The sequence below is a fragment of the Mixophyes fleayi genome, chromosome 3 (assembly GCF_038048845.1).
Source record: "Mixophyes fleayi isolate aMixFle1 chromosome 3, aMixFle1.hap1, whole genome shotgun sequence".
Taxonomy (NCBI): Eukaryota; Metazoa; Chordata; class Amphibia; order Anura; family Limnodynastidae; genus Mixophyes; species Mixophyes fleayi.
Window position 1 is genome coordinate 291,493,086 of NC_134404.1, and position 26,370 is coordinate 291,519,455.

A 26,370-nucleotide genomic window follows, 5' to 3' on the forward strand; every position below is an offset into this window, starting at 1 on the left:
CCAGGAGAGTAGGCAACTATGCATTAAACAAAAGCAGCTAATGAATCTCTAGAGACTGAAGTGTATTTTACATTTCTGTCTCCATTACTGAAGTCATGTTGTCTTACCTGTCAGTCTTTGATTAAATCTTGGTCTCCATGAAAATGGCCACCTCCATAGGCATCAATACATGGACATAGGACACAATTTCTGAACTGTGTCATCATGCCACAGATGGCGAAGCCAACCACGTCTTGTACTGGCTCAGCATCAGGGAGAATGCCAGAACTCTTCAGGGAATGAGGGCGATCCCCCCTATTTCAGGGAGTCTCCCTGACATTCAGGGAGAGTTGGCAAGTATGACAGTAATGTGGAGGGTGCACAGGAGCAGCACTACCTAGTACAGCAACTTCTTGGGGTCCCTTCCATAGCCTCTAAAGGGGGCAGGGCCACACCAGGTTGTTGGCTCCTCCAACTACACAGACAGGCCAGAGTCCCCAGGAGTCTCCAGGCCACGTACTTTGCACCTGCTCCAATCCCCCTCTTGGTGTCCCTGCTCACAAGAGTAATCATCAGACAACAAGACAAAAGAAGAAAGGCATTCCCTTAGTTGTTTTTTATTGAGATTTATTCATTGTTCATCTAAGTATTATCTACATTATGTTACTGATTAAATTAGTAGTGTGTCAAATATACAAACACAAGACTCGCAATTTCGACTACTTTTAACCAAGTTTGCGCCATCACTTTTTTTCAATTCATTCCAAACTGATTTCTTCCCAGACTTCTTCATGGGTAGATGATGCACCAGTACATCCAGTGTCTGATTGCTGGATGCCAAGAGAGTTCTCTTTAGTATCCAAAAGAGACGATTTTGACTTGGGATATTTTACAGCAGGATCAGACTGCAGAAGCCAAGGGTTCAATTGGTTCAAGTCCATGTAAAATTCTAAATAAATTCCGTTGTACACTGGAGACTTTGGTGCAGTTTGAATTAGTGCACCGGCTGTATAGTTATTCTCCAATATGTTGGTACATTGGGATATACTGTCCTCTTGGGAGCTTGTATTCTTGTGGTTAATACTAACATAAGTATCTTCATCATCATCACAAGTATTCTGGCAGCTGAAAAAGAACAGAAAGAACAGGAAGATATTATAACTTGCTGCCAGGGTTCAATCAGGTAAGTTACAGTACAGATGTAGTTACAGACAGGGGAAGAATGTAACCGTGAGCTATGAGAATGCAAATTTTTTATGTACTACTGTAAGACTTCAATATAATCGTAGGTGTCAATGATCTGGCAAAGCCTCAATATCAGGAAGGGCTGTAATCTTCTAAATTAATACTTAGAGGTAGAAATGACTTTCATACTATGTACAAATGTATCAGATGCTCGTTCAGCACATTACATACATGGCCACACAGTTATAACACATATGGGGTACAAGCAATAACAATCTCAAGTCACTGATGAGCTGCATCATGTGAAGTTCTGTTGTGTCAGTATGATGTACTGCAGAAAAGCTTCATATCTTATAGCTAATTATTTTACAATGCCCGCACCAATGTAACATTTTGAGGAGAGTGGTTCATCATACATAACCCAGTATGAACATGTGCTAGAACTGAATCAGATCATCCCTCAGAGAGTTCCTTTTGCTGATATCATTCTATTACACTCTATATTCAAAATGGAGAAACATGGAGATTTCAGCAGATTTCGGTAAGGACCTACAATTTATCTCCCGGAGGAGATTCCCTTTACTTCTAAATCAAATTCTTACCAAGTGCAAGTTAGGGCTGAAATCATTTTTGAATTGATTGTCCCGAGGTTCTTGTTTGTGCTGAGATAACTTCCCATATTTTAGACAACTGTTTCTTTTGAAGACTTTAACTGAAATGAGAGAGCATTTGATTAAAAGCTTGTTGAAAAGTATACAGACATACATATTTCCAAATGTTCATAATGATACAATGTAGGATGAGCTCAAAGCAGCAATACAAAAATTATTTTGTCTCTTAATAGCAAATTAAGAACACATTGAGCATGTATCTGATAGCTATTGTTTGCTGTTTCTGTATCTCCCCCTGTGATATCGATAATAAGCTGCCTGCTGAGCTAGTGATACAATACAGTCCTACACAAGGCTCAGACATACATCCAACATTTAGACATGCAAAATCAGGACAAAATAAGCCCCTCCACCGATCTGCCCAAACACAACGTGATCCAGTCATAAACGCCCATTTTAGGCAAAAGTATGCCCACTTTTATGTAGGCCACACTTCTTTGACCCTGGAGGGGGGGAGAGGGGGCACAGCAATAATGATATACTGTAATTTTCTACTGAAAGTATAGTGGATGTTTTGAAGAATAACTATATGATGTGATAGACAACATGCAGAGATTAGTTCAAAACAGAAACCAGGGATGAGGAAAATGATTAGACTAGATAGGTCAAATGAGTCTGTACTGCCTTAAATATTCAATCTTTCTATACCAATTTAGCCATTACATAACACAATGTGTCTGAGAGAGTTTGTATGTATATTTGACATAAATACATATTTTATTTTTTGTGTGCTTTATAAATGTTTTCACAGATTGTAAATAATTAGCTATTAGGTAGATAATCTACATCACATGATTCTCAAACAACTAGGTCCTAGAAACAGGGCCATCTTAACAACATTACGGGCCCCTGGGCAAAGCAGTGCATCGGGGCCCCTATATATAGATATAGATATCTAGATATAAATAAATAAATATATATATATATATATTATATATATATATATATATATATATATATATATATATATATATATATACAGGGGCCCCGATGCACTGCTCTTTTTAAATGTACTCGCTCAGTGACCCTTGAAGTTTTTCTTTTGCAGGATTTTTTATTCTAATTAGGAGTCTTGCCTATCGGGCCCCCTTGCCCGTGGGGCCCCCGGGAACCTGCTCATCGTGTCCAAAGGAAAAGATGGCCCTGCCTAGAACTCATGTGATACCTCAAATCCTGAGTATCTTGGGGTGTATCTATATGTTTTTAATTTGTTAATTTAATTTGTTAATTGTTATAAGTGTTTATAAAGATTTAAAAAAAAAAAGAATTTCTGGAAGGAGAAGTGACAGTTGGGGGTGGTTGGTGGTTGCTGGGGGTGACAGGGAGAGAGGAGTGTGATACTCAGGACCGCTGAGAGAGATCCCTGTGTCTGATAAACGAAGAGTGAAAAGATAGGAACAGAATGAAAATTGGACAAAGTGATATATAAGGAGATTAAAAGTGAAGAAAGTGTAAAAAGAGAAGAAGTGAGCAAAAGAGAGACGTGAGGAAAAAGGAAAGTGCTGGAAATTACTATGCAGTAGGGAGATCTGTGAGTACACAACAGAGACTGAGCTATGTACTGAGGACAGTGTGAGAGGAGAGAGACAAGTTGGAGTTGTATAATAACAGTTAAGCAGACACAGTGCAGCATAACTCCCATCATTACATCACTGCAACTGAAAACATCAGCAGTTACTTAGATACATGTTATATATACTTGAACTGCTTACTAAAAAAAAAAAAAAATTATGGGCCCAACCACATGCCCCACTTCTTCAAATAGTTATTGAAATATTCGATGTAGATCTTAAAGTTGTATTGAGAAATTAAGTGATATATATATACAAGTTAACCCGTGCATGATAATCATGCATTCTAGTCAAATCAAGCTACTTAAGGTGTTAAAAAGGTTCTTGTCATGCATTTGGGCCATAGCCCAGGCCTCAACCACCAACCACTCCCCACTGTCACCCCCGGCAACCACCAACCACTCCCAACTGTCACTTCTCCTTCAAGAAATATATATATATTTTTTTAAAATCTTTATAAACACTTTTAACAATTAACAAATTAAAAACATCTTCGTATACCAAATTTCAGCCCTTTCTGAATTTTTTTTTCCCACACACTAAGAATTTAGTAGGTCAGTGTATAATTCTGCCCAGCAGGTGGCGCTGGACTGGACACACACACACACACACACACACACACACACACAGACAGACTAACACACGCCACTAGACATTTATATATTAGATTAGAGATGTCAGTGTTATTAGTATGGTGAATTTAAAGGTTTGTCAATTGTAAATAGTTTTAAAGTGATAAGATATTGTTAAAAAATAATTAATAATTAATAATAATAAAAGGAAGTTAGTTAAGAATACACTTGTGTCATTTTAAATCTCTGGATAAATCTCCTTAACTCTCTGGTGCATAGAAAATCTGAAGTGTTAAAGCCAGAAAGAGAACTATCTAATACCGGTAAGGTGCAATTGCAACGTATTACTCTAAATAACACCACACGGGGTATTACACTCCCAACAGGTGAAATCACAGCAGCAATCTAAAGTCCTAAGAATGGTACACTACTTACATTATGGATAACTACAAATCTATGTCTTACCTCGATATCTCCAGGATACAGAATGATGTGGGGTCACAACAATCCAGAGACATCAGAATCTTATGATGTCACCCTTCCTTTGTGACACATAGAATGCCATGCCGAGACAGTTCTAGTAGTTACTGCAGCATATGGACACTATAACCAGAATCAGTTTAAAGCCAGTTACCTAAATGTGTACTACAAGCAATATTTCCATCCTTTTACACTGAATAACAACAAAGTCCCGTCACTGCCTTTTTTCACTACAAAGGAGAAGTGAGAATAAAGCTAACCAGACACACACTTCAATATTTTAAGCGATATCAGACAAATGACTCAGTATCCCTCAGCCTAATATGTGCCTGATCCCTGATAATAATCGGATCAAAACTGAATAGACCATTATCAGGCATGTTGGAAAATGTGGCCAGAAGATGACATTGGTCTGTCTTTGCGGTCACCTTCTGAACAACCCTCGGTGTACTTAGCAGTGATCCGTGTACTCTGCCTGAGTCCCAGAAGGCAAAATATCATCCAATTTAGCCACCCACATAGAGTGTCTGACTTGGACATGAAGGGTCCACCAGAGAAAAACAATGGTTTGAGCACCATCGCAAATCTTCAACAATTTGTTGTAGGAATGTGGCCAGCTGTCAAATATCACAAATAAGAACATATATGTATCAGCGCTGATACAAGACTTTAATCAACAGCTTGACCTCAATACAACGCTGAAGCATAGAGAAACCAGTGTTACCATAATCATAAAATGAATATAGAACCAAAAAAGTCCCAAAATATCTATATTCCCATATAAAGCGTAGATGTGGTGGAAACAGTTCTCTATATCGAATTCAATAAAATCTGGAACCTTCATATAACACGAAGGACGTGCTTCTCAATGGTTTAGGTCTGTGAAAGCACCTAGAGACCAAAAACAATCAGATCACTTTCACAAAATTGCCACTCCTTGTGGCTGAAGTGCTTGGTTTCTTTGGGCGCCCACAAAACAAGGTAACAATGGCCTTAAGCCACCTAGTGCTGTTAATGAACTCTATGGTGGCAAGATGTTGTTGTCATCATCCTCAGCCTCATCCTCACACTCATCAGTGTGTACTTCATCCTCCCACATTATTAATTCATCCCCGCTGGAATCCACCGTTACAGAAGTCTCAGTATTTCGATGTAATTGGCGGGAAAGGCCTTCCTCGTGGAACTTGAAGTTCATTTTTATGAACATCTTCTTTTCCACATTTTGAGGAAGTAGCCTCCTAAGCCAATCGGTGACAAGGTTCCCGGCTGTGCTAAAAGCTCTTTCCGAGTACAGACTGGAGGGTGGGCAGCTTAGACAGTGCAAAGCGAGTTGGTACACGGGTCTCCAAATTCCCTTTTTTTTCCTCTCAGTATGTAAAGGGACTGTCTGATGTGTCTATTTTTATGCTGTCGTGAAAATAATCCTCCACCATCCTTTGGATCAGGTGGAGTTGTGGCAGAGGTTTCACGTTTTTTTGGTCCATTCTTTTAGACCAGACCAGATGTCAAAATTTGGTGCAGAGTCATCTGCATCATCCCTGGGTTTCTTGGGAAAGCTAGGTTTTTTTACTAGCAGCAGTTGAGTGAGAAACTGAAGGAGGAGATGCCGTCCTGTCACGTAGCACTTGAGCTGTCATCTTGCTCACCAGGAGCTCCTTGCATCTCTTCAGATCTGGGTCAGTTGGAAAAAAGAGAAGACATAGCTCTTAAACTTGGATCAAGCACAGTCACCAAAATGTAGTGATCCGATTTTAAGATTTTGATAAGTCTTGGATCCTGGTGAAGCGAATAAAGTACTTTGTATGCAAGTCCGACATACTTAGCGTAATTGCTTTGTTTAATCTCCTCCTTCAGTTTCTCAAGCTGCTTTTCCAAAAGTCTAATTAAGGAAATCACTTGACTCAAGCTCGCAGTGTCTGAACTCAGGTGACTACTTCGAATGGTTTCAGCACCTTGCACAACACGAAAAGTATTCTGCACTGCGCTTGCCTAAAATACATCCCTCCTCTTTTCCCAATGTCATGGCTTGTGGAGTAAGCGTGGATGGCTTATCGCTGTTCCTCCATCCGCAGAAGCATATACAGGGTGGATTTCCACCTTGTCACCACATCTTGTTTCAGTTGGTGGTAGGGCAAATTAAATTGTTCTTGCAGCTGCTGCAATCTCCTACATGCTGTTGCGTAATGCCGGAAATGTCCAGATATTTTACGGGCCACAGACAGCATCTCCTGCACATCCCTGTCATTTTTTAAAAAGCTCTCCACCACCAAGTTTATTGTGTGAGCAAAACAGGTAATATGATGGAATTCACCCAGCTGTAATGCTCTCACAATATTGGTGGTGTTATCAGAAATGACATATCCTGAGGAGAGTCCAAATGGGATAAGCCATGTTGCAATGACATCCCTTAGTTTTTGTAACAGATTGTCAGCTGTATGCCTCTTAGTGAAGCCGGTGATACACAGAGTAGCCAGCCTCTGACAAATGTGACATACTTGGGTACATTCAGTTGCTGTTCCTGCTGGTGAAGGCGAATCACCAACCCAGTGGGCTGTCGCAGTCATATAATCTTTAGTTTGCCAAGTTCAGCTTGTCCACATATCTGTGGTTAAGTGTACAGTGGCTGGAATGGCATTTTGCAGCCCAATAATAACATTTTTATGAACCTTCTGGTAGAGGTGAGGAATAGCTTTTCTACTGAAATGGTGTCGTGATGGAATTTGGTAACGGCGACACAAGAACTCAAGTAGCTCTCTAAAACCAGCTGCATTAATAGTGGAAATTGGATGCAGATCTAATATTCGCCATGGCGTCTGTGATCTGATTTGCGACTGTGTGACTGCTTTTATACTTGCTTCCTCTTGCATTGTTTAACAGTCAATTCTTGTAAACTACTAGTAGTCTTCTTCTTGGTCTGCTTCTGGGATGAAGATTCACCCCCAGCAGCAGCAGCAGCAGCAGTGGGACTAACGCTCAAGAATTCTTCTGAGGAATCCATGGAGGAGTCATCTAGCCTTAGCAACTTGGATGCAGGACTAACTCCAATCGCTACTGAGGATATTGATGAGGACGGTGTTGTGGGTGTAGATTGCAGGAAACGGGATGTAGGTGAGAGAAGGGTCCTAGTTGATGATGGACTGCTTGTTGTTATTTTTTTAGCATAACTTTCTGATTTTCCCAACACCTTGCCATGAACTCTACAAATGGCTAGACAACTGTTGGCCGGATTTGGGTAAAAATAATTCCACACATAAGGAGTAATATCCCCCTCATCCCGTTGCAATTCCAAAGTGGCATCCTCAATTGGTGTATCACCAGCTACACTTGGGCTGTTCAGGCACACATCTGCAGAAATACTGAAAGGGGCCTTCTTTATGGGTACACTATCAGAATGGTCACGAATACACATAGCACTCGTCGATGGACTCTCCTCAGGGACTGGTGTCATTTCTGAATCTGAACATACACTTCCTCTAATGCCTTACTGTTTTCTTACAGCTCGGCTTTTACACGTAAAAGTATTTGTGCACCACTTTTGCAGTCCGAACGACAAGGTCTTGCTTGGTCACAACTGACCTTACATGAAGATGGCTCAGTAACAGTTTCAGATCTTGCACTCATTGAGAAAGGCCAAGGCCTCATTCTTTCTTTGCCACTGTGTTTGTAAAATGGCATGTTGGCAAATGGCATGTTGGCAATTTTATTTTTTTCTGCAGATAACTTTGCCTGGATTACAGTTCTTTTTTTCTTGACCAAGGTAAAAGGTGTTATTTTACATTTTTGTTTGCCTGACTTAAATACAATATGTACTTTTACATAGGCTTTACCAGATTAAGTACAGGGATTACTATCATCATGACTGGTGGCAGCAGCTGCTTGGTGCCCCTGCTCTTCTGTGTACTGCTGTGAATCCATTTTGATAACACCGTACACGTTTTGGTGCAAATTCAGAAGAAAAGCCTGCAAGGACAAGTATTTGTATTTCAGCAATTACAATTAGCAATGGAGCAATGGAGCTCTTTTCTTTGGGTATATATAACACCATACACTTTTTGGCGCAAATTCAGAAGAAAAGTCTGCAAGGACTAGTATTTGTTTTCAGCAATGACAATTAGCAATGGAGCAACGGACAAGTTGTCTTTGGGTGTATATAACCCAGTACACTTTTTGGTGCAAATTCAGAAGAAAAGCCTGCAAGGAATAGTATTTGCATTTCAGCAATGACAAATAGCAAATGCAGTTCTCCTTTTTGTGGTACCTATATAACACTGTAGAATTTGACTGCAGAATTACACCAACCCTGCCAGCACTGGTATTTGTATTTTTCTGCAATGAGAATTACCAATGCAGTTCTCCTTTTTGTGTGTTACCTATATAACACAGTAGAATTGGACTGCAGAATTACATCAACCCTGTAAGCATTACTATTTGTATTTTTCTGCAATGAGAATTAGCAAGGAAGTAATGGAGCTCTCCTGAATGTCACTGATTACTTTGTTGAACACTGCTACCACCCTCTTCTTGTATAACTTTGCCTTCCCAACTGCTCTATGATGGTGCTAGAGCGCGGTGGAGGGCGGTATTTATAGATTCCAATGCTCCCGAGATCCGACGACGTAACGATGACGTTTTGCCTCGTTTTTGATTATGAAAAAGCGCAATAGTACTGAGCCAACTCGGCTTGGTACTCGGATCTCCTAAGTTCGGGTGTGTTTGGTTCCCGAGGAACCGAGCCTGAGCATCTCTATAAAGAATACAACACACCCCTATAATATAGATATGTGTGTGATAGGGTATTCATTATGTTTGACCATGACTTCCACTTTCTACTACTATTGCAACTATGTGGCTGGAAAAAAGTTAGATGTATGAAGATCGTTTCAAATAGGGGAGCGTTTGACACCACGATCTTCCAGAATTAGTTTCTCAAAAGCCCCAGATAACTATTCTGTGCTGTTAGGCATCCTGTTCCTTCCACCATCTAAATCTCAGCCACTGGCTTCCTACATGCCTCCATTCTACTCTTCACATCATGACAATGCACCGGTCACGTGCATCCCTGTTTCACTAACATAATCACACGAGTGAACAGGTCATTGCATCCTACAAGACCAGCACACTCATATATTTAAAGTCTATGTGCTGCTGCAAGCATTTTGATTGGATAGAAGTTGTTCTATCCCAGCCCAGTTCAAAATTCAAGACACACAGACAAAAATAAAGTGAAGTATGATAACAAAAATGTTCTACTAGGATCACGTGTTACAGAAAAGTCAAGTCTTTTTCTCTTAAAATATCATTCCTTTAAATACAAAAATTAAACGTATGAGCATTATTTTAAATTTAAAAGTGGTAAATACAATATGAAGTTATAATTTATTGTTAAACATACTAATATATTAAAGACTCAGATTAATATGAATATTTTATGCAGTTAATCATACACTAAAAACAACTTAACTTAACATACCTTTATTTAAGCCAAACCAGCCAAATAAAATGTTAAAATAAAATAAGAAAGGTTAAAAAAAAGAAAAAAAAAAGGTAAAAATCCTGAAACTGCTGCTTAGGGGAATTATAGTAAAGGAAAGTAGGATATGCATCTTGTGACAAACAAGACAGCATTTCATGCTTATTAACCTTTCACTATGGTGACCTTCCCATTTTCAAACCAAGAGAACATCATCTCATGTCACAGCACATTGTCGTCATCTGCAGTTCAAGCCCAGTGAAAATAAAAGTCATGACAAACATTGAAAATCATGGGTGATATATATATGCAATAATCTTTAACAATATCTAAGCTTCTGGAATAAAATAAATCACTGGCAATGGTGAAAATGCCTTTGAAGTTGTCATGGATGGAAAAAAATCTTGAAAAATATGTTTTATTAATACATTTGAAATACATATTTAGTCAAATAAAAATACAAAATAAGTATATTTCTGTAATATTATATTACTTTATGCAATATCAATGAAAATATATAAAAGACAAAACACCTTGGTTTTGCACCAGTGCGCCTTTATAATCCACCCAGGCTTCATCAATATGTAGGCAGGAATAGTCTATGCAAACTGAACATTGAGTGCTCCTCAATGTGCAGATAAACTGAAAAGTATATATACTGTTAAAATCAAAGTCCAAGCTCCTTACCAGTTTAGAACCACCCTTTTCAATTAAATGCAAGTTTCAGTTTTATGCCTATTTGATTTAAACCTATTTATGACTTAAATAAGACATGAGAGTTGGGAGACATCAGGACTGTTTTTGTTATATGTCATTTTATAGATGTGAAGCTTTTTATTGTATTGGCCACAGTACAGCTAGAAATCCACTTCTCCACCATAGGCCGACACTTTAAATAAGACACATACATTTGCCTCTTGCAATACAGCTCCTCGCGTATAGTGCACAATGTATAAAAAAGCACAGCATTTCCACCCAAAATCCTCAACCAACCCGAGTGCCTAGGGAAACCACAAGCACAGGGTCCTCTTGCTATAGTTAAAACCAGTGCCAAGCTAGTCACTTCAGCCAAAGGCTACCAAACATGTTTCAAAACGTACTGGGGCTCTTCACAATGACCTTGGGGTGTGGAAGCGGATGTAAATAAAAGAATTTAGAGCTCTGCAATGGCCGTTTTATAGACCTCAATAAACCCATGCCCCTTATACCAAAAGAGGAAAAAATAATGCATACACAATTTTCAAATAAACTTTAAATGAATTATCAAACCCAAAACTCTTATTCATTATTTTATGAAATAAAAAAATCTAATTTTATTTTATGCTTTCTTGATCTGTTGTCAAAAAAGAACTTCATTAAAATACCCCACCCCCTCAATATGAATGAGAGATGCAAGATTACTAGAATACTTGTAATTAATTGTGGTGAGTCTCAGAAAATGATAACTTTGATCATTTCGTGTCAGCTGTAGTGTGATCTTTTATAGGGATTTTTCAGAATTTTTATTTTTCCCATTTGGACTGTGATGGATTAATAACAAAAGAAGATTTGACTCTTTAAAAATTGGTGAACAAGGTTTTCAATAACTCTTTAATTCAAAGTTTACTTGAAAATTACGTATAGCTTTGCTTTTTACTAGTTTGGTATGATAGGTAAGGGAACCCTGTCCATTATACTGGGACCATTAACAAGGTTCATACTTTAGAAATCCTAATCTTTTTGCATCCCATTGATTTGCACCTGTGATATGCCCCTGTTTTATGAACATTGTTTAATACAAAAATTAAAATGGTTTATTTGAATCATATTTACAGTGCCCTTAACCCTTGAACTAACTAGCTGAAATTTGTATATATTATAATCGGAGATTTACCTTTCAGCTGATGTCCAGTAACAAATTATATACTTGATGCCTTCAAAGATTTAAAGATTCCAAAAACCAGCCTGAAATTCAGGAGAGGCTCACCAAAGAAGCTTCATTATAGATAAAACTGCTAAATAACACAAGGCCTATAAAGAATAGTAACAGTCCAGTTAACAATTTTTGTGAATATCATATAGCTATTCCCCAGTGGGCCCTGTGTTTCATATCCAGATTAACTAAAGCAGTGGTCAAAAGGTAGAAACTACAGTTTAATGGCAAACATGCTAAATTATGAACTTCAGTCTAAAAAAACAGTTAAATATAGTATTAACGGCACAAAAAGAGCAGCTACTGAGGACATCACCTTTTCTGTTGAGCTAAAGGTGAGGTGTTGATGCCACTATGTAGATCATTGGTGAGATCACACCCAGGATACTTTAAATCCTATTAGAGAATGTGCAAAGAAGGGCTACTAAACTGGTGCATGGTCTACATCACAAAACTTACCAGGAAATGCTAAAGAACTGCCATATGTATAGCAAGAAGCAGAGCACCACAGCACTTACCTTTAAGGGTTAAGCTTTTCCGCAGGAGTTTGAAGTAGCCAATATCATGGCATGGGGTGGGGTAAGCAGTCTTTATAAGCATAGCGATAGGAGTATTTCCCTCTCTTCAGGATTTCCTTGGAGCAGCACATGCAACAGATAAGCACAAATTGTATTACTTTTATGTGGCATATCTAAAAAAAATAACTGCTGAAACTGCATTTTGTTGTTTATACTTTTATGTGTGTATTACTTTAAGGCTTATATAACAAGTGATTTCGCAATGCTTATATAATCAAGGCCTTTGTAGAAAGTTCTTCACATTTTTTTTAGGGAGGTGTCTTTGGGCCTACTGCACATGCTCAAGTATGCTTTTATCTAATTAAACCAATAGAATGTCTGAAAATTATGTTTATATCTTATATGCAAATGATTTTAGGGTCCTTGCTAATAAAAGCAAGTGATTGCATTGCGACATAATGTTGCCTCATCTTGGTTTACTTTGAGGGATGCCAAGCACCTGTTGTTTCCAGTTAGTTTTTCCTAGCTTTCAAGTTTACGTGCCATCAATAGCATGGAGAAAGACGGGGTCCTAGGATATTTTGTGACTAAACATATTTCTACTGGGATAATCTATTTCTCAGCAGCTAATTATTTCTTTATTTCCTCTTTGTACTAATTTCACTTTTTGTATTATATTTACTCTTTTGTATTAATTATTTACATCAAATGAACAAGATACCTGTTAGACAGTCTGAGTGTCATGTCTTATTAATCCTTTGCACCCCGAAACCACAGTTTTCAACTGGGAACACTTTACCTGTCCTGTTCTTCTTTCGTTTTCTGCCTTATACCTTTACTTTCTTTTCCTTTTGCTCAATTGCACCCATTCTTTTTCCTGCAGCCTTTATTTTTACCCCATTTCACATCCCACATAACCAACCTACCTGAACCCTACTTTCTCATTCTATTCTCCTCCTTCATACCCTTTCCTCCTACTCCTTTCTTCTTACACTCCTACATCACGCTCCATCCCAGACACACAACTGTTCCACTGATTAAAGGTATCAGTGATCAGATCAAATGCAACATCAGAATGATACATTTGAGTTTACAAGGGCTCCCTTTCTATACTATTTTCGACACAGCCTTACAGGTTATTTTTAGAATCAAGATGTAACCTGTTTACCAAAACATAGATTTACATGCACTGCAAAGCTAGCAACATTTACGCTTATATGTGATATCTTAAAACCTTGCTGTGATATCCTGCATCTTAATTTGGACACAGTGGACATCTGACAGCAAGTCTCATTACATCTTCCTATGATCCTCACACATCAAAAGGTCTAATTAGCATGAGATTAGCATGAGTCCTTGCTTCCAACAGTTGCAGAATACACATTTCCTTCCAAAGAAAAGAATTCCCCAAGAAAAGTTGCAAACCCCAAACAAGACATTTCCTTACACCAAGCTTTCTAAACAAAGGCTTATTGTATCAGATATATACATCAGAAATAAGGCATTTCCTCTAGAAAGGTTAAGACAGAAAAAAGAAATTGTCTCCCCCTGGCCTCAGAAATTAAAGATTTCCCTTACCAAAATATAAGCAATGTCAAAAATAAGTGCTTGTGCAATTATATAAACAAGTGCCCTGCGCTATTTCCTTTAAATAAGTTTATACCATAAGCTATTTATAAGTGATCCAGTCACAGACATCCACTAATAGGGAGAGACTAATGATGTTTCAAAAAATATTTGAAACTTGAATAACTAAATAATTTCATTTAGGTCTAAAGATTTGTTAAGACCATGTGGAGATAATGTGTTGAGAAGATAAATCCAGTACACTTCCTGTTTATCAAGACTCCTGAATCTATCTCCACCTCTAGGTGTGATTTTAATATGTTCCAAACCTATTATTGTAAGACAGTCAGGATTACTATTATATTGCCGAAACACTGTGAGTTTTCAGGCTATTCAGAATGTTCCGCCTGTGCTCATTAAAACGGACCTTTAGTGATCTTATTGATCTACCTATATAATACAGATTGCAACTACATTTTAGCAGATATATAATAAACGTGGACCACCACACCTAAAACAGCCTTCAGGAATAGGGGGAAAGCCAATTAAGATCTATTTTGGATATCTGGCTTACTTGGGGCTTAAGAAAACTAGATGCCAAGATGTTTTTAAGATTATTAGCTTTTTTAAAAATAACTTTCGGCTTATTTGGTAGAAGTGATTTCAATAGAGGATCCTGTCTAAGGATAGAATAATTACAACAAAGAATCCATTTGATGTTAATGAAAGATTTATTGTGTCTAGAAATGAATGCCCACTTATGGTTGTTATTACTTTTATTTTTATTTGAGTTTTTTGCATTCCCTTTCTTTTTCTCCTCCGTGGAGAGCATCAAAAGCCTGGGTGGTTGAAAATCCTCCGCTTACAAGAAGTATATTATACCCACCAACTTGTAATATCTTCATTTTCGTTGGCAACCCAGGATTCGTCCGCTCATCACTTTTGGAAATGAGGCCATGATTTTTTAGGATTCTGATTTTAGCTTAGACAGCTTGAGGGTAAGAGGGAAGGGGTGCAGTGGTAAAGTGTCAGCCCTAGACATTTATTTCTTTTAAACCCACTGCTGGGTCTAGTGAGTACAGTGGAATTTATAACAAGGTATTATACATAGGGTGTGAATCAAAAAGACAGCAGAGGTGCTAAAGGCTAAACCAGTGAGAAAACGTAACAATGTATAGTACCTATTTTTTTTATATTTTATTTATAGGATGTACTATAGCACCATGTAAAGTTACATAGTGAAGGAATGGTCCATTCTTTCTTTATCACTGGCAACACATGTGTATGTAAGTAAGACAGACTTATCATAACACATTGTAAGTGCAGTACGCATTGAAAACATCTTCATTTATGTATTGAATGTAAAAAAAATAATAATATTTTTTTCTTTGAAAATGCATACTTATATTCATGATTATACTGTCAATACTTGTTCATTTTTTTTTACAGTATAATATTTTTGTATGCGTTCTGATGTGTCCTTTAATTTTGCACATACTGGAGTATGTTCTGTATGCCTATGTACAGCAAGTACTATTTAGGCAGAGTGTGCTTACACCCAGATATAAAGTCGAGATGCATCTTGAGATCCTCTTTCATTTAAATATGGTCGGAACTACAAATGCATCTCCATATAAAAATGAAATTCATATGCTTTTGCATGCTAACTTAAACAGGGGGTAAATTTATATCCTGATGTGCTAAGGTACAGTGAACTAAAACAAACATTTACGTCCTGATGGGGGAGCAAGTACATATTTTATTATCAGTGTTAGATGATTTTCATTATTTGTATATTTATTTACATAGGTTAGGTTGTTATCAGTACTGTGGCATCAATGTATACTGACATCACTTTTGCACCTGATTATTTTCTGATATTGACACCTTTTTCTGTCTGCATTAGATTTGTTTAAATCTCTCACATTATATTCAATCTTAAGATATATTCCTTCCAAATTATCTGTGCAATTTCCCTGTGATTTTTTTTCTGTTGGTATAAATACAACTCTCAGTTATTAGGGAGTGCGTTTCATTCATGAATTCTGGTCTCTTAGTTTTATCTTCACTTTTTTTTAGCTCTTTCACATACCCACAGTTGTGGAACAATGTGAATTCAGTCTATCCTCAATGAGAAATAATGTGTAAGCAAGTTTATCTATATCCTTGGACGGTGAACATCACCAGAATGAGGTATTCTGTGCAGTTATCCCAGCACTGTACCTTCTAGAGAAATACATGACAATAGGATACCAGAATCCTTCCTGTACATGTGTGTACTGAGTTACTGGATACTAAGCAGTAAATTTGGAGAGAACAAATTGCAACAAGGTACGGTACGGGACACGTCCAAAAACACACATGGGGCTTCAGTGAAGTAAACAACAATTTGGTCTGTGAGTCCTCTTCAATTGTGCTTCTTCTGTCATTTCAGAGAGACAGAGAAGACCGTCTGAACCAGAACTCTTGCACACAGGACTGGCAGGGGCCGCATCGCGTGTCATGTGATGCGGCCGCCTGAAACTTGCCAGTCCGCCCCTGAGGACTGGTATTGACAAGTAACACACCCACAAAGCACTTTGGGTAGGATAGCACTGCACACCTAAGCAGAGATTCATTCCTTCCTCACAGTAGTCTCTAGTGTACTACTGCATTGGTTATGTATTTAGCTTTTCTAAGAGTTATATCTCACAGTCTTGTATGAAAGCTGGAACAATTAACATTTTTGGATGCTCTCGATTATTTGATATATAGTGATCCCTCTAATCTACGGTCACTTACCATCATATTCATTGGCCAAAAGTGTATAAAAATGTGTTAATTTCCCTATATGCCACCCTGTTCATCATGCCAGCCTCACTGTAGTGATATTTTTGTTCTGTATGTTTAAGCTGGTGGTATAAGAACAGGATATACCGTGTACATAATGTATGAATTTAAATTTGTTTGCATATCACTGCTGCGTTGCTTTAATTTATTTATAGTAAATGGCAACCAACTTGATATTGAATTCACTTTTAAAGTACAATAATCAGTTTTCTATAGATGCAATGCATTCTATCTATTGTGTTTTCATGTAAATAAGCAGCAGGACACATTAAAAATCAAACAACAGCTATGTTCTTACTTATCAACACTTGTATATGAATTTTAAATGTATAAATAGAGATAAATTGTAAAACGCTGATATGTTCACTTCAATGCATCCTCTATCTACAGAAGCCAGTCCAAAGCAATAAAATATATTGACACAAGTCATTTCCTAAAACAAAATTAAATTATATTTGTCCTGTGAGTGATATGCATCTTGCCAGGAGAAATTTGTTTCAACTCTTTTTCCACTACACTTGGTTCAGCTACAGAATAACTTCTTGTCTTTGAAATCCCATTAGACAAAACAATTAATCACCGGTAGTATTATATGTGACTTCTAGGCATTGCATTGTAATTGGTGATATATGTGTCGCCGCCCTTGGATGATCTTGGCACATCTTTACTTTTATTATTTGTTTTTTGCAGTTATGTAGAAATGCTAAATTGAGGCCTGAAGATATTCAATCATGATCTTGTACCTACAGTAATTAAGTCACTGACCTCAATTTATACTAACCTACAGAAAGGAGTAAAGGTATGAGAATCTGATAGATACGCTTTAAAGATGTATTTTCACATTCAAGGATTAGAAAAAGACAGCTATAAATTCTAATTTTCATATAGAGAAAGAGAGAGAAAGAGAGAGGTGGGAGCCACTTGAGTAAAGAGGTGTCCAGTATCTTGGGAACTATACATTAATGACAACTACTCAGCGCTACACCTTATGTAAGTGAGAGAGGTAATGTCAGAGGGGTTGACATATTCACATTATAGTGTATTTAACTCAATTCAATGTGTGTTGGTGAATTTCAAATCAGAAAAAAGATGAGGAGCAGAAAAAATAAAATACAAATAAAAACAAAAAACTGAACAGAAAATAAAAAATGGTAGTCTATGATTTCAGATATTGATGTAGTCCTAGATAATTGTCTATATCAGTCTATTCCAGAAAAAAACATGTGTCCCATGGTAAGTCCAAAACCAGTCTGCCCTTTGATAAACAGAAACAATTATTCTGATGTTTACTTGTGACCCAGAGAACGTTGCACCAAACATTCAGATATTTAAGGGGTCCATTCTACAGCAAAGTAGTATATACCTTGAAAAAAACAATTTTTAAGATATCAATATATACCCGAAACTCATGTGTATAAATACAATAGAAAGAAGGTGAGCACTTACACTGTGATTGTGGCTGTCTGTCTCATTCAGCTCGATTTAACCTTAGACCTTATTTGACCTTATCTGGTGCGTGTGGATATAAATGGGCTTATATGATGGTACACTCAAAAGCACTTGGTTAAATTTGAAATGTAAAGAATTTATTAATAACTCTAATGATAAGGAATACTGGTGATTACAAAGATTATAGGTTCAATTCTAATCCGCGGTGTTCACGCTAATCAGAGTGCTCAAGATAACGATGTGTTCCACTGTGGAAAGCACAGACCTGGAAGTGGCAGAGTAATGAGTGGTTTAGTTATTGAGTCGCGTTTCAGCGGTATGTCTGCCTTCTTCAGGGTTGTGTTGAATCATTACTTGATAGGTGTCTGACACTTTTTTTCGGGGCATGTCCAGAGTATGTTATTCCAATTGGCAGATCCAGGGATGAGTGAGCATTTGGCTAGTGTGTTCACTAATAATGTGGTGTTTTTTGTATTGTGACCTTGATACACTCAACATTGTGATTAACATCAAAGGCTGCACTGATTGTTTAGTAGATGAATACGCTGCATGAAATGCTTTTATGTATATCATCATCATCATCATCAACATTTATTTATATAGCGCCAGTAAACTCTGTAGCGTCAGTCTTTTGGGAAATCAATCAACATTGATAAGCTGTCCATCTTCAAGACAATTTCCCTTGGCGCAGAATAAACCACTTATCTTTAAGTTATACTCCGAATTTATTCCCTTTATTTTAAACTGTTTTGCTTGTGCATGTATATCAATTGTTTATTAATTATTTCTTAGAAACTGTAAGCATTGTACTTTTTGTATATTAAATCTAAAAATGAAGTAGCTATGTCCTTATTGCTCTAAACAAATTCACTGCCTGTCTAAAAGAGATAGATTGCTTGACCATGCTAAACCTTTAAATGCTGAGGGGTGGATTGTGAATACATCTGTATACCAAGCCAAGTGTGTGCCTGCATGTACATTTGTGTCATAGAGCCTTGAGGGGTTAAGTTGTAACCCTTTGCTTGCTGGTATGTTCCTTGCTAACTGTGTGTAATAAGAAGTGCTCATTGTGTGCCAGTGTGAGACAGAATATTGAGCTCCTTTTGCCCTTATTCAATAGGTGGTGATAAACTCAAGGGGGAGCGGTTGTGTGAGCGCTGTTCGGGGGCAATTCAGCAAATCTGTAACCTGTGCGATAGGTGAGAGAAAAATTGAGTCCTGGAATCGTGAGTAATCCCATACAGTAAACACTTGTGTCACTAAGTCACAAGTGCGCAGAGTACGGATTGCTCCCATTTGTTAAAACAAAGGTGAAGTCATTTCTGATTGCCTTTAATTCATCACTCCCCTGCCAGAGGAAGAATATATCATCTATATAGAGTCCCCACAGGGACAGGTTTGCTCCAAAGTTGTTGTTGGATTAGATGTTATCTTTCTCCCATTTGTTCATAAAAAGGTTGACAGAACTCAGATCAAAATGTGTTCCCATGGCTGTGCCCCTCACCTGGAGAAATAATTCTGTCAAACCACAGGTAATTGTAGGTTAGTATGAAATCAGTCCCTTTTAGAGTGAGGTTTGTTTGTCTAGGGTCAAGATTAATGTCACTGTAGAAATTGTTTGTTCAGATGATGACAGACATTAGGAAATGGGTGGGGCTCAGCTAGTCGTGCAATTGGGACTTCCTGTCACTGTACACAACACCTATGTTGCTATTTATGGGGTTCATACTAACAGCAACAAAGGAGATCTCCCACTAATCTTTAGGAGCTTACATATGTATAGACGCAGTTGTGTGGCAGAAAAACATGCATCTTTGCTCTCTCTGAAGTGTTGCCTCGAGCCTAATAAAACTAATACAAATATGTGATATTTTTCTTTATATTATTGTAAACATGTGAAAGGGTGATTGTGACGAAATGAAGGTGCTGGGTAGACTTCCCTGGCATAGGAAGGCACCCGTGGATAGCCAACCAGCGTGAAGTGGGTAGCATTGGGCCAGATACACCCGGTATCTTCACATTATTGGTGGCAGCAGTGGGATCACTCAGTCCCAGGTCCTCTCTGGGTAGAGCTGCAGGGGAACTGTATTGTGATACATTCCAGGGCTCTGTAAAGCAGTTAGCACTAGAAACCAGTTACCACATTATCCTGAACTTACTCCTAAAGGCTTTAAGGCAGAAAGTGTCACGAAAAGCGTTGTGGGCTTTAGGTGAGGGAAGATGCCGCCTAAGTGCCGATTTGATAAGGGGAAGCGCACCCCGCCAGAGGAGAGCGGAAGATGGAACCGTGTCTCAAAGAGAGGAAATCACAGTGAGGTGATCCCTGAAAGTAAAATGGATGTGAGCTCTAGGAACAAAAGAGCAGATCACAGCCCGGTGTTAAAAATCGGGCCCAGTACAGGCCCCTGTGCCACCCGGGCCCCTTCCCCATGAGCGGGGCCCCCCCAATGAGCGGCCCCCCCATGAGCAACACATACTTACCTGGGGCCCGCCGCTGGTCTCCGCTATTCTGTCTTCAGCCTGGCTGTCACTGTGACAGCCAGGCACCAGGATCCGATCGCAGGGGTGGAGGAATCATTCCCCCTGCGATCATGTGATCTGTCACAGGCAAAGCACATGATCGCAGGGGGAATGAAACCTCCACCCCTGCGATCGGATCCTGGTGCCTGGCTGTCACGGTGACAGCCAGGCTGAAGACAGAATAGCGGAGACCAGCGGCGGGCCCCAGGTAAGTCTGTGCTAAGCTGTTGTACCGGGCCCCCTGGTGAGCCCGGGCCCGGTACAACAGTACCCCCCATACCTCCCTGATGGCGGCCCTGCCTGTACTGCACACACATGGATATCCTCAAACGTTTGTTAAAAGATCAGGAGAATCCCATCAATGCCTTTAGTGTTTATAGGAAATGGATGCTCACTTTAGGTCCCCACATACCTCTCTGGGAACAAATGCAATGTCTGCAACAGAGTTTTGAAGAAGCAGAGGATGAGGTATGGCGGCAAGGATTTACGGACACTGAAATGTCGCAGGATCAGTGTTATCGAGTAAATACTGAAAAATGCCAATTGGAATATCTTTTGTCACACTCTAAAAAGATGGCTGCTCAGTCTGTTAATCAGGGGGAGGTCCATCCCAGTGAATTATACACAGTTGCCCAAGCTACTATCTTGGGGGAGGCTGGAGAAGAACTGCTTGGTGAGGATGTTGTACCTCTGACTACTCAGAAAGGATTAGGAAAAATCCTCCCATTTGATGACTTGGATGAAAAAGAGCTACCAAGCAAGTACCATGTAGTAGCATCTTCTGATTATTTGCCAGTGTTATTGGCACCTGAGACGGTGTTTGAGTTAGAACAGAATTACAGAAAAGACCAGTTATCCACCTCTGTTGTGCCTGAAAATGTTTTGTTTAATGAAGTAACGCAGGATACTGTATGTGTGCTGCCCGGTGCAAGTGATGTACAGCTGTACCCAATTGTGGCAGAAGAGAGTCATAAAGTTGCTCAACATATGATCTCAGCAGAAATCATGATTACAGACTGTATGGCCGACTTAATGGGAGAGGATACAGGAATTGTCATGTCAGAGACCACTACCATGTGGCCCTGGGAAAACTACTCTTATACCTTTCCCTACCCAGAATTGGCAGATGAGGAGATGTTGACTGAGTGGGTGTCTGAGGGGGCACCAGTACAGCAAGATTCACCAGCCCCACAAGCTTTGATGCATCGCACTCAAGCTCCAAATCTGGGAATCCAGGACCCAATACAAGAGGCCTGCACTGGACCATCCACTTTGTTTTGCTGCCAGGAGGACAAGTCTGTATCCAATGAGGATTCACACTACCCCGATGCGCCAGAGGCGAGGGAAGTAGTGCAACAGTTGGATGTGGTAGCAGGGGAGGGGAGATGCACACTAACATACTTACAGGGGCACCCACATGTGATTTGGGAGGGGGACAGAGGATTCATCATAAGCAAAGAATTAATGGAGTCCCCACGCTTGCCTGCCACTGGGCAGTTGTCCCTTGAGTGTTTGGGGGAGGGGGTATTGGATCTTTGCCAGAAACAAACGGACAAGGAGACAGAAAGTTTGCCTGCCACTTGGCAGTTTTCACTCAAATATGTGGGGAAGGGGAGCATGGTCTCAAGAAACAGAGGACAGGCCCAGGGACTATTTGCAGTTGGGCAATTAAGGGTGTATAAGGCACACAAGGGATGTTGGACTACAACTCTCCTACCATGGAGGTGTGCACAGGAGTGGCCCAGTTTTATTGTTGTCTCATCTTATGACACAGGGCAGCATAAACCCCCATTCCAGCCGGGTGGGAAAATATGCCTGCAGCCATGGAAACCGGGTGGGAGATTGAGGAACTGTGTACTGCTGTCTACCTTGCCATCAGACCCAGGAGAAACCACAACAGGCCAGAAACTTTGGACTTGGGAGAAAGGTTTACTTGGGGCAAGGGAGCCACTGGGGAACAAGGGCTAAAAAAGTAGGGGAGGTATATGTGACGAAATGAGTGGGATAACCTTGTGAGCATTCGGTGTCTCATTTCTCACATAATGTGGATTATAGTACTTTTTATAGCCCATGCTTTGTTCCCTAGCTCACCAGACTACAACTGCATTGTCCAATAACATGTGGCTAAGGGGACATTGTAGTTCAGTGTACATATGTATATTGTGTATTGTATATTGATGACTTGCAGTAAAGTTGCTATTCATTGTCTTTAAAGTGAAGCCAGGGGGATTGTGGGTAGGGATCAGGTTGCCATGTGCTGGAGTAGGAAAACTAATTAGTGTCCATTGTTCTCACCAGGCTAGCCCAGACAGGCCATCTCACAGGGGAGGGAAGACTGTGGAAATTAGACCTGGGATATAAGGAACAACTCCAAGGGGGAGGGGTGGTCATGCTGGGATTTCATTCATGAAGGTGCATCTAGTTTTGAATTATCGTTTTCTAACTAGTCTCTATAAATGCAGCTGAGAGGGATCCATGGGTCGTGAAGTCTGAACAGCAGGTGACTATATCTTCTTAAGTTATTGGAGTAAGGGACAGATAATGTGGTAAACCTGCCTGGCATTTATTTACTGTTTGTACATAAGATTCAAGTGTTGTTTGTATGACAATAAATATACTGTTGTATGTTTATAACTGCATTTTGCCTGAGTGACTATGCGAATCCTAGAAGGTGCTGGGTAGACTTCCCTGGCATAGGAAGGCACCCGTGGGTGGCCAGCCAGTGTGAAGTGGGTAGCATTGGGCCAGATACACCCGGTATCTTCACAGTGATGTTATACAATGAACACCCAAACCAATCAGCAATATCATGCCCCTGCATGCAATCTATTTCTTCCCAAACAGAACGCCTTATTCTAGAATCATTTCTTATTTCATTTGAAACCTATTAATTTCATTTACATTTATTCCTTATTTTTATCCTCAGGTCTATAGCACTTGTATTTTATGCAATGCTTTACAGAGTATATTCAATCATTCACATTAGTCCCTGCCCCACTGGAACTTGATTTTGAAATTCACTATCCCTCAAACATACACAAATATGCTACACTAGCAAATCACCACTAATAGGCCCCTACATTAGTTTGCTTCCAGCAGTCTTATTACATATGTCAATGGCTGGTTCACCCCCTTTCCCGCTCCTCACTTCTCTCTTCCTCCTTGCTCCCTGCCACCATGTGGTGTCAGTGGCATGGGGCTTTCGCTACCTGCTGTGTAACCACCATCACTGCATGGAACCTGCTCATATGGGAAGGTGATTCTGATTACCCTGTTCTCTCTGAGCAGGTTGTACAGAATGCTGTGCAGATAACCAATAGACATAGCATAAGAAGTGATGGTGGTTGTATTCTGTACTGTGGGCGAGGGTATTGTTGTAATGTAGGGATGGCATTGGAATTGCTGTAGTGTGAGGGTGGTGGTGGTATTGCTTTAGTGTAGGTGTGTTGGTGGTATTGCTATACTATAGGGGTGGAAGTGGTATTGTTGTAGTTGTAGTGTCGGGGCAGAATAGATGTAGTGTGTGGGTGGCAGTGGTATTAATTTAGTGTGGTGGTAGTGGGGACAGTATTGCTGTAATGTGGCAGTGGTGGTGGTATTCTGTAATGTGGGAAAGGGTAGTGCTGTAATGTAGTGGTGACAGTAGTATTGATATCTATGGTATTTTCACTATTAGTGGTGTTTCTAAAAATCATAAACCATATACAGTTGTATTTATAGCATGTGAAAATAAGCATAAAAGTGTAAATATGTACAGGATCACAAGAGAGAGAAGTGATCATACTTTCTATGTAAAACTTGGTGCTAAGGTTTACCTTCAGAAATCTTCCAGTTTATTAAGATTTTTAACCCTATATCCCTACAAAATCTAGGAAGCTGCTTAATTAATTTTTAAGCTCTTTAAGATGTGAGATAACGAATAACCAAACTTTAAATTGATATATAATGCCTTGAAATGAAAGGCATGTGTTTGCTACAATGAAGAGTGTTGAATGTAAAATCAATTCATATAGAAAGATTGTATGCAAAAATATTAATATTCACTTTCATTTTTTATGTCAACTTACTTATCTCAATACTTATGTATGCAGTCTCCAGTTCTAAGAGTTAGTATATAATCTAGTTTGGGAGGCATTGGAAGCGTATACCAACCCAAGAGTGATCATCGTTTGATTAAAGAAGCCAACTACTGTAAGGTATCTTGCATCAACAATTTTGACAGTATAACAAATTGTTTATATCCCTGGGTTTTGTGTAAATGTCATTCTGGAAGGACCCAATATATAAATTTACCATTGTGTTCAGAAAGTTGATGAAACTACTGTCAGAATGCAGTCAGTCAGTTACAATCAGTAAATTGTAACTCAAGTAACAGAATTACAAGTATAATCGGAACTGGACAAGAGAGTGTTTGTCATATCTCAATATGTAAAAAACCGTATCAAAGTAGAAAAAATGACAAATACATCATATATTTAGAAAAACTGCATTTGGAATATACATATCCTCAAAAGGGTACATGTTAGCATATAGAGGGGTGACGATCGCCCCCAATTCTGTCCTATGTTGTGGTCCGTAAAATGTATTGTCTCTCTGAACAATGCTGATATAATAATATAATTGCTTTCCATATCAAGTTTGCTACTGATCTAACCTGGCCATATTTAAAATTGATGTACACATTATTTACATGTAATCACTGTTTAGTAATGCACTGAATATTTCTCCAGGTAAGGCTGGGTACACACTACAGGAAAATTCAAACAATGCAGTATTTTTATCAATTTTACCAGCAACTGAAAAAAAATCCTATTCAGCATGCTGATTCCTGTGCGAACACTATTGACGTTGTACACGATTTACCGTTAGATCTGTGTCCTAACCATTGGCTGAAAAAATCCTGAATCTGCAAACCGCATAGAACTGCAGAATTGAAACCACATCCTTCCATCATTGAATGAGCTTTGTAGTTTGGCTGAAAACAATGTAGTGTGTATCCAGCCTAAGCATCAAGTACCATCATCAGCAGCAGCTATTTATATACCACCACTAATTCTGTAACGCTGCAGAGAGAACTGACTTACATCAGTCCCTGCCCCATTGGGGCTTACAGTCTAAATTCTTCAACATACACACAGACTGAAAGAGACTAAGGTCAATTTAATAGCAGCCAATAAACCTACCAGTGTGTTTCTGAAGTGTGGGAGGATCCGGAGCACACACAGGAAACCCACTCAAACACAGGGAGAACATACAAACTCCACAAGTGCTAACCACTTAACCACCATGCTGCCCTCAAGTATGAATGGGTTTGTATTTTTAACAAAATATGTGAAAGTCTTTTCAAGGAGAATACTGTAGATAATTGAGACAATATTGACTCAGGTTAGGTAACATTGGTATTATTCGGCAGTCTGAAAGGGGTTTTTATGTATTTTTGGTAATGCATAAAAGAGCTGAGTGATAGGGTGAACCTGTGTCAAAAACTCCATCACGTCCCTTCACGTAGGTATTTCTCAATAATCTTTCTAATTTTATGTTGACTATGAAAATGTATTGGTAAAGGTATGTATGTTTCCAGATCAGATAATTCTCCTTTAATCTCTAAATATAATCTCTGCAAGCGAGCCATTTGTTTTAGTTTGTTT

General features: G+C 39.0%; 1 long non-coding RNA gene across 2 annotated transcripts in view; it reads right to left on the minus strand.

Annotated features, from left to right (window-relative positions):
* Window positions 1-589: 589 nt before the first annotated feature.
* The window catches only part of LOC142142979 (uncharacterized), a 74,573-nt gene continuing 48,792 nt past the window's right edge, over window positions 590-26,370 (minus strand). Inside the window, exons 4-7 of one of the 2 annotated variants that reach the window (XR_012689433.1) lie at window positions 12,359-12,474; window positions 11,802-11,872; window positions 1,767-1,876; window positions 590-1,104 (exon numbers count right to left, since the gene is read on the minus strand). This is a non-coding gene — a long non-coding RNA (uncharacterized LOC142142979). The remainder of the gene's footprint in view (window positions 1,105-1,766; window positions 1,877-11,801; window positions 11,873-12,358; window positions 12,475-26,370) is intronic. The other variant, XR_012689432.1, reaches the window with a different exon arrangement.